This window comes from Gossypium arboreum, chromosome 3 (assembly GCF_025698485.1).
Source record: "Gossypium arboreum isolate Shixiya-1 chromosome 3, ASM2569848v2, whole genome shotgun sequence".
Lineage (NCBI taxonomy): Eukaryota > Viridiplantae > Streptophyta > Magnoliopsida > Malvales > Malvaceae > Gossypium > Gossypium arboreum.
In genome coordinates, this window is record NC_069072.1 from 63027240 (window position 1) to 63037964 (window position 10725).

Below are 10725 nucleotides of genomic sequence, written 5' to 3' on the forward strand. Positions count from 1 at the left end.
TTGATTAGCCTCTAGTTGATAAGATTAGAAATTATGGAGCTGAAGAATTCCGTGCTACAACTAGTGGTGATGCTGAGAAAGCTGAGTTTTGGTTAGAAAATACAATACGAATATTTGATGACTTGTCATTAAATCCCGATGAATGCATAAAATGTGCCATTTCACTTCTGAGAGATATGACGTATCACTGGTGGAAGACTTTGATATTAGTGGGTCCAAGAGAGAGAGTCACTTGGGATTTCTTTCAAGTTGAATTTTGAAAGAAATACATCAATTAGAGATTTATTGATCAGAAACGTAAAGAATTTCTTGAGCTTAAACAAGGCTGTATGTCTATTATGGAATAGGAGCGAGAATTTGTGAGATTGAGTCAGTATACTAGAGAATGTGTTTCAACTGAAGCTATAATGTGTAAGAGATTCGAGGATGGCTTGAATGAGGATATTTGTTTGTTAGTCGGGATTCTTGAGATCAAAGAATTCGTTACGCTTGTTGAACGAGCATGTAAAGCCGAAGAACTAGGAAAATAGAAAAGAAAAGTTGATTCAAAAGCTAGAGAAGTGCGAAAGAAATCATCGAGCAAGCCATTTCAGTCTATGTCAAAGAAGTTTTGAGATGATTATAGCCGTTCAAAGGCTAATGTGGGACATTCGAGTAGAGACCGTGCAAGATCATATTCAAGCTTCAGAGCTCTAGCTACATCTGTTGCCAGTGTTGGAAATGTTCGATCTGATCGACCCGAGTGTAAACACTATGGTAAAAGACATCCCGGTAATTGTAGATTGTATGATCGGGCTTGTTTCAAATGTGGATCATTAGACCATTTCATTCGTGATTGCCTCGAATTTGTTGAGCAAGAAATTGTACAAAATCTAAGGCCAAGTAACAATGCATATCGAGGTAGACCTCCAAGAAATTCGAGAAATGTGAGTGGTTGTCAAAGAGGGACTAAAGACACTGCCGTCCAATCTGAGGCTAGAGCACCTGCCAGAGTCTATGCCATTTGAGCTCGTGAGGAAGCTTCGTCTCCAGATGTTATAACAGGTACTTTCACACTTTATGATACTTCTATGATTGCGTTGATAGATCCTGGATCAACACATTCATATATATTCATGAATTTAGTATCTAGTAAGACTTTGCCTGTAGAGTCTATTGAATTTGTGATTAGAGTATCGAACCCCCTAGGCAGATGTGTTTTGGTTGATAAAGTTTGCAAGAATTTTCCGTTAATGTTTCGAGACATTTGTTTTTCGGTCGATCTGATGTTATTACCTTTTGATAAGTTTGATATAATTCTGGGTATGGATTGGTTAACTTTGCATGATGCTGTTGTGAATTGCAAACGAAAAACTTTTGATTTGAGATGCAAGAATGATGAAATAGTCTGAATTGAATCTAGTGATTTAAATGGGTTACCGGCTGTGATTTCGTCAATGAAAGCTCTGAGTATATTGAGAAAAGGTTGTGAAGCTTACTTTGCCTATGTGATTGATTCAAAAGTGTCAGAAAAGAAAGTTGAATCAGTGCCTGTTGTCTGTGAATTTCCTGATGTGTTTCTTGAAGAACTTCCGGGATTACCTCCGATCCGAGAAGTTGAATTATATATTGAATAAGTACCTGGAACTACTTCGATTTCGATAGATTCGTATAGAATGACTCCTACCGAACTAAAAGAATTAAAGTCTCAGTTGCAAGAGTTGATCGATAGAGGATTTGCTAGATCGAGTTTCTCACCTTGGGGTGCTCCAGTTCTGTTTGTGAAAAAGAAAGATGGTACGATGAGAATGTGCATTGATTATCGTCAGTTGAATAAAGTGACTATCAAGAATAAATATCCTTTGCCTCGAATTGATGATTTGTTTGATCAGTTGAAAGGAGCCACTATGTTTTCAAAGATAGATCTGATATCGGGTTATTATCAGTTACGAGTAAAAGATTCAGACATTCCAAAAACTGTGTTCAGAACAAGGTACGACCATTATGAATTCTTAGTTATGCCTTTCGGATTAACAAATGCACCTACTATCTTTATGAATTTGATGAACAGAATTTTCAAACTGTATTTTGATCGATTTGTTGTCGTGTTCATTGATGACATATTGATTTATTCACGTGATGAATTTAAGCATGCCGAGCATATGAGAATAGTATTATAGACTTTGCATGATAAGTAATCGTATGTGAAATTTAGTAAATGTGAATTCTAGTTACGAGAAGTCGATTTTCTAGGCCATATTGTATCAGCATCAGGTATCCGAGTTGATTCGAGCAAAATTTCAGCTATTTTGGATTGGAAGCCTCCGAGAAATCTCTCTGAAGTCTGCAGTTTTCTGGGACTTTCTGGTTATTATAGAAGGTTCATAAAAGGCTTTTTGATGATCGCAACTCCATTAATGAAACTGCTTCAGAAAGATGTGAAGTTTGAATGGTTCGAAAAGTGTCAGAAAAGTTTTGATCAATTGAAAGCCCTATTGACTGAAGCTCTAGTGTTAGTAAAACTCAAATCGGGTAAAGAATTTGTAATCTATAGTGATGCTTCATTGAACGGTCTGAGATGTGTTTTGATGCAGGAAGGCAAAGTCATTACTTATGCTTCGAGACAGTTAAAGCCACACGAAAAGAACTATCCGACGTACGACCTTGAGTTAGCTGCGATTGTGTTTGCTTTGAAGATTTGGCGCCACTATCTGTTTGGTGAGAAATGTCATGTTTATTCTGATCATAAGAGTTTGAAATATCTGATGACTCAGAAAGATTTGAATCTACGACAAAGAAGATGGTTAGAAATGTTAAAAGACTACGACCTTGTAATTGATTATCATCTGGGAAAAGCAAATGTTGTTCCTGATGCTTTGAGTAGAAAATCACTGTTTTCTCTTTATGTGATGAATGGTCATTTGGTTGTGTCCAATGATGGTTCGGTTTTAGCCGAATTAAAAGCAAGACCTTTATTCATTCAATAGATTATTGATGCTTAGAAAGTTGATAATGAGATAATAGCAAAACGAGCTCAGTGTGATTTAGATTCTGATTAAGAATTCAAACTTGATAAAGATGATTGTCTGAGATTCTGAAATCGAATTTGTGTTCCGAGAAATCCAGAGTTAATTTAGATGATTTTGAATGAAACTCACAATAATCATTTATGTAACGCCCCCACGCCCGAAACCGTCGCCGGAGTCGAGCTTGAGGGGTTACCGAACATAATTTATCAAATTAAGAACTTCAAATCATTTGTTTCTACATTCACAACTTTCTAACTACCCGCGTCACAATTACAAGAAAAATCATATCTCGAGTTAAGAAACTCAAAATCAAGATCCGTAAATTTTCCCCAAATCTAGACTCATATATCTATTTACTAATTGTTTTCTAGAATTTTTGGTTGGGCAAATTAGTACAGTTTATTAGTTAAAGTCTCCCCTATTTCAGGGTTTGACTGCTCTGACATCTGTGTATTACGAATCAGATATCTCTCTATACAAAATTTAAATGACTACGAGGTTTGTTTTTATTAAAAATAGACTCAATAAGGAATCTGTAAATATAAAAAAAACTTCTAATTATTTTTTTAAAATTTATTATGAATTTTTAAAGTCAGAACAGGGGATCCAGAAATCACTCTGGCCCTGTTTCACAAAAGTTTAAATATCTCATAAAATATAATTTATATGCATGTTTTGTTTAATCCACATGAAAATAGACTCATTAAGATTCAATTTCATAACTTACTCATTATTTAGTTCCATTTATACTATTTTAGTGATTTTTCAAATTCATGTCATTCTGTAGCAATATTCATTTTAAGGCAAGTTTCATCTTTCCATGAATTTTTATGAACTAGATAACCTATTAAACTTCCATAATATCAAATATGATCTAAATTAGCCATCACCATGACTTATCAATATCAAACATTTTCTCAACCAAACGTGGCCATATCATAAAATTATTTACACAAAATAAGTATATTGCTATACATGCCATACTTAAGTTTTACAAGCCATTTACCCGGATGAAAGTCCTTTGGATAGTGTGATCGAACCTTGACCCATCCCAATTCCCGAGCTGGCTTGTTCAAAACTACAGATAAATAAAGAGGAGGAGTAAGCATAAATGCTTAGTAAGTTCATATGTAAATAACAAGTAACATAACAATACAAATATACCAAACAACTTTAGCATGGTATCACCAAAACATATATCACATTTCTAAACATCATTCATCATCTTACCACCTTATCGTTGTTGTATCTAATTTCAACCCGAGGGTTAAGAACATACCTGTCCAAAGTGTCCATTTCACAAAACTTACCAAAACGTCACTTGCATCTTAAGTGTTCTTCCATTTCACTAGAAATTTCACCGTTGAACACATCGAATACAACTTCGGATACGGATAATTTGCACATAAGTGCCTCATATGTAATCAAGAAATCATGTAACCCGCCCCTAAGTGAACTCAGACTCAACTCAACAAGTTCGGATGCCTAGTTACATTTCACGAACTCGGACTCAACTCAACGAGTTCGGACATTCGCATCCATAAATGAACTCGGACTCAACTCAACGAGTTCGGATGCTCAACCATCCTAGTGACATGTCACTTGTATCCTAATCTATTCCTAAGGTTCAAACGGATTTTCCTCGAACACATATCCTTGCCATCTTAGTAAAATACCAAAACCAATACTCGGTGGTACTTTATATTTAACAATTAATACACATAATTTGCATTTTATTCGAAAATAACCACAAAGCATATATTTCATAATAAAATCAGCATATCATATAATTAACATCAATAACTTAAAAATAACAATTATGCTACATTATTTACACATGAACTTACCTTGGTACCAAAATATAAAGATTTTGCAATTTAGTCCACAATCTTTTCTTTTCCTCGATCACGACTTGAATCTCGTTTTTCTTGATCTATAATACCAAATTAATCTTATTTAATACATACATTTATCAAAAAGCATTTAATCTGAACTTTAAAAAATTACACTTTTGCCCTAAACTTTTGCATAATTACACTTTTGCCCTAGGCTCGGAATTAAACTTTATTCCTTATTCTTATGTTTTATAACATGGTGATCACTTTTCCTTCTATGGCAACATCAAATTCTCTCTCCAACATATACTTGTGACTATTAGGTATTTTTGCCGATTAAGCCCTTTTACTCGTTTTCACTAAAACCGAGTAGCACAAGTTGTCTAACATAATTTAAAACCTCATATTCTATCATAAAACATCAAAATACACAAATTTCACCTATGGGTATTTTTCCAAATATAAACCCTAAGTTGAATTATTGCTAGCATAAGCTTAATCGAGCTTAAGGATTCCAAAATGTAAAGAACATTAAAAGCGGGCTTGGAATCACTTACTATGGAGCTTGGAAGCTTGAAACAAACCCTAGCTATGGAGAACCCTTGAAATTTCGGCCTAATGAAGAAGATGGACAAAATTGGCTTTTAATTTTGTTTTAATTCATTTTAATAACTAAATGACCAAAATACCCTTACTACTAAACTTTCCAAAAATTCCTTCCATGTCCTAATTTTTTCCATGAACATAAAATTGGTCAAATTGCTATTTAAGACATCCTCATTAATATTCCAAAACAATTTCATACTAAAAACTTCTAGAATGCAAGTTTTGCGGCTTATTCGATTTAGTCCCTACTTTCAATTTAAGCACTTTAGGCATAGAATTTCATCACGAAATTTTCACACAATCATGCAATCATATCATAATCATCACAATAATTATAAAATAATTATTTCTATCTCAGATTTGTGGTCACGAAACCACTATTTCGATTAAGCCCTAATTCAGGATATTACAGTTTATCTGTTCATCCGGTTAATATGAAAATGTATAATGATTTGAAAAAACTTTATTGGTGGCCTGTATGAAGCACGATATTTTTAAATTTGTTACGAAATGCTTAATCTATCAGCAAGTTAAAGCTAGGCATCAAGTGCCATCTAGTTTGTTACAACCAATTATGATTCTGGAGTGGAAATGGGATAGAGTGGTGATGGACTTTGTCTCGAGTTTGCCCCTATCTCTGAGAAAGAAAGTTGCTATCTGGGTCGTGGTAGACCAAATGACAAAATTAGCTCATTTTATTTCAGTACGGTCTGATTACTCATTTGATAAGTTAGTTGAGTTATATATTTCTGATATTGTGAGATTGCATGGTGTGCCATTATCTATTGTGTCAGACAGAGATCCGAGATTCAAATCACGATTTTGGAAGAAATTACAAGATGCTTGAGGTGCAAAATTGCACTTTAGTACTGCTTTTCATCCACAAACGGATGGTTAATCTGAGCGGATTATTCAAGTTCTCAAGGATATGTTGAGATGTTGCATTCTTGAGTTTGAAGGTACGTGGGAACATTATTTACCTTTGATTGAATTCACTTACAACAATAGTTTTCAATTGAGCATTAAAATGGCACCATCTGAAGCCTTATATGGTCGCAAATGTCATACACCTTTGTATTAGACTGAGCTCAGCAAGAATAAGATTCACGGCGTTGATTTGATTAAAGAGACTGAACAAAAAGTAAAATTGATCTGAGATAGCCTGAAAGTAGCTTCCGATCGACAGAAATCTTATGCAGATTTGAAACGAAAAGACATTGAATTTGAGATCGGCGATAAAGTGTTTTTGAAGTATCCCCATGGAAGAAAGTACTTCGATTTGGCAGAAAATGCAAATTGAGTTTGAGCTTCATTGGGCCGTATGAAATCATAGAGCGTATCGGATTGGTTGCATATAGATTATTGTTGCCACCAGAGATAGAAAAGATTCACAATGTATTTCACGTATCGATGCTTTCATGATACAGATCCGATCCTTCACATGTAATTCCTCCTTCTGAGATTGAGACACAGTCTGATATGACTTACGACGAAGAACCAATCTATATCTTAGCTCGTGAGGTTATAGAATTACGAAATAAGAAAATTTCATTAATAAAAGTGATGTGGCATCGACATGGTGTTGAAGAGGCTACCTGGGAGCCCGAAGATGTTATGAGACAACAATATTTGAATCTATTCAATGGTAAGATTTTCGAGGACGAAAATCCCTAAAGGGGAGAATTATAACAGTCCAGTTTACACCCTAGTCAGAATAGTGGCTTCGGGACCATAAATCCTAGTCAGAAAAATATTTAAATATTATTTTCTATGTTTAAAATATGTGAATTTATGTCCATAAAAGTTTTGTATGAAAATTTGATTGTTTGTGCGTTTCATTTTGAAAAAGGACTTAGTCACGTAAATTGTAAAAGTTGCTATCTAATTGTTAAAGTGCCTATTTGATATGGCTTTATAATTGAGAGGTCCTTATGTTGATATTTGACAATTGAAAACTTGAGTGGACGTTAATGACCTTGTATGTTAATGGTTTAAATGTTAACTTACTAAGGGTATAATGGTAAACTAAGTATTAATGTTTATTAATTAAACAAAACATGATATTTGTTTCCTTCTTTCATCATATGGCCGAATATATCAAAGAAAATAAGAGAGAAAACACAAGTTAGGTGTAACGCCCCAAATTATAAGTAATTATTTTTGTATGTTGTGTTGCATAAATGCATGCTTGCTTCAATGGTTAAGAGTCTTGAGAAGTGTTGGAGAAGTCCTGAGTTCAAGCCTTGGATTGTGCAAAAATTTTGTTTTTTACTTGAATAAACTCTGTCTATAGTCAGTAGGCTTCTTAAATAAATGTGGATAAAACTTGATAAAAAGGGGCCTGTTGGTCTAGGGGTAAGTGGCGTGTAGAGTGTTCCTTGGGGTTTGAGGTTTGAGGCTTGGAGATGCAAAAGGAGTGTTTTATTTTACGGTGAGTACATAAGAGTGCCCTAGGTTGACCAAAACTCTAAGGAGTTTGAAAAAAGTTCAAATTAGTTGGTGGAGAGATTGGAGGAGAGGTTAAGGAGTGGATCATGGGATTTGGTGGACGGTTGGAGAGATTTTAGGAGAAATTCATGGGGAATAGAGGGGAAGGAAGTGTTGTGTCGAATTGGGACTTTGGGCACTCAAGGAAATCGATTTTGGGGGAAAGAATTAGGTATTGGAGTTGGTATACTTATTCCCTTTTTCGGTTTCTACCAAATGGTTCTCTTTTGCTTCTTTGCACTTCCTTATTGAGGCCGAATATTGCTTGACCATTTGGGTATTTTTCTATGCTTGAGATTTTGTGCTCTCTTTTCGACCATTTTCCTCTTGTTAACTGACTTCCTTTCCTTTTCTTTCTGAAATGGTCTCCCTCTCTTGACCGATTGCTTCTAACACCTTTTCCCCTCTCAGCACTTTCGGTTTTGACAAGTTACTCTCTTGGTTTCCTTGTTCTTTTTGTGACCTTCTTGATCGACTATTCCACCTTCTCCCTCCAGCAGCCAGTTGTGGTCCTTAGGCCGAATACCTTGTCTCCTCTCCCTTTCATTTCTTTTCTCTACTCTCACTTAATTCCTTCCCATTTCCCTTGGTGCGTTGGCCAAATATTGATTGGTAAGTCCCTATTTTGCTTCTCCAGTTTTTGGTTTTCTCCTCTTTTTTCTCTTATTGCCAATTCTTATCTTCTCTCTCTCATTTATAGTGCTCTTTCAGTTTTTAAAACTTCTCGAGGAGTGAAAGAGTTTACAAGTGTTACAAAAGTGTACGAAACCTTTCTCCCGTCACTCGATTAAAGGTAGCTTGACACTTATTTATCACATGTTGAACTTTGGTGCATGACTTGTGTTATAGGGTGTTGGCCGATTGCCTTATTTTTCCCTATCTCTAGTTTTATGTTTACAATAAGCCTATATATGTTGATTCAAGCCACCTGTTTATGCAATCATCATTAATGGACTTTGCTGGTAATGTAGCTTTTCGATAAGGAGGGTGTAATCAACCTTCGTCAACGGTTTAAGTGGGCTAAACCACACTCTTTCAATCAAGGCAAGTATCAAATATTATTTTGGGTTAAGTGTGTAAAAGAGGGTGATTAACCCTATTTTCAAGTGACTAATGGAAAGCCTTGTATGAATGTAGGTTTTGGTGCTCGTAGATTTTTAGCACTTTTCATAAACAAGGTGTGTAAAACACTACCCCTATTCGTAAATCGACAAAAGCCGAAAAATGTGACCATTGACGCTACACAGGCGTGCGCTCACTCGTATGGTAACTAGAACTCATAGACGTGGGCTTTTGATCATAGAGGCCACCATGAGCAATTTATGGGCTTAGGCCATTTTGGGCCACGTTGGGTCAAATGGGATGTGTAGGCCCCACGAACTTGTGGGCCCTATATGGGAGACCACAGGGATGTGTGGAGAATATTGGGCCAGGCTTATAATCCATACGACCAAGGCCATTTTTGGGCTTTGTGGGCCACATGGGTGTTAAGGTTGCACAGGTCACCCGAGATAACTGTGGACCGACTGTTGGGTCGGTAAGTATACCCAGATCCCAAAGTGATAAATGATTGTTATGCCCCTATGAGTTAAAATGACTATTATGCCCTTATGAGATGTATGACTGTAATCGAGCATGCCATTTTCTATATATTGCATACATGTATGATATTATGATACGATGCATGACATATTGCATGGGGATGGGTTATATTAATTGGAGGAAGTGTACTGTACTAGCATCTCTGCTGCAAATATTGTTTAATGCTGTAACCGGTTCTAATTTTGGAGAGTAGGGATGGATGGGTTGATTTTATCCCCCACATGGAGTGTAGGGCTGGATGGAGTAGAGTATAGAGGCTGGTTGAGTAGGATTCTGATTGCATATCTGTACTATTACTGTCACTGAAATGGGCTAAGGCCCACATTGATACTGATACTGTAATCGGCTTAGGCCCTAACTGTTACTGAAACAGGCTCAAGCCCAGACTGTATTTGCCTATCGTATGAATGACTGTTTGTTCATTAAGGGATTACACACTGAGTTTTCATAAACTCACCCTTCTGTTTATCTGTACAGGTAATTCCAAGGTTTAGGCCAGTCGGTGCTGCGAGGGACTCGAAGGTGGCCACACAACCGCACATGCTTCCATATTTGCTTTTTTATTTACAAGAAATTTAATTTGGGTATTTGTTTTTGTAATAAGACCTCTTTAAATTTTTAACTTTTAATTTGGGATTTTATTTATTTTGATTCATATCTGATAGTAGTAGGACGTGAATTTTCAAAAGATAAATGCTTTTCAAAACACCACATTACGTAACATATTTTAAAAGCTTCCGCAACAAACATTGATTTAAAGTGTAATAACAATCTAATATGATTAACATTTTGCTAAAATGACTTGAGTTTTAACAATGAACGAGATATCCTAAATTTTCGTTAAGATCACAAAGAAGTTTTAATATAGAACGAGTGTTTCAATGAAATTATGTTTTTGAAAAACACTTCAATGTGACATCGCCAGATTCGGCCATAATGTCTAGGCCGGGTTTGGGGTGTAACATTAGGGTTTCGACACTTTGATTGGTGATTAAGGTATGGGTTTTGTTCAGTTTTTGATAATTTCTACGTTTTTGTAACCGTTTCTTAGTGTTCTATCAAGCCTATGTTTGAATTTGTGAAATTGTTAATGATTTTGAGTTATGCCATTGTTGATAATGTGAGCTTTGTAAAGTTTGATGATAGTATATGAAAGATATGTTTTGGGTTAACATATATTGTTCTTG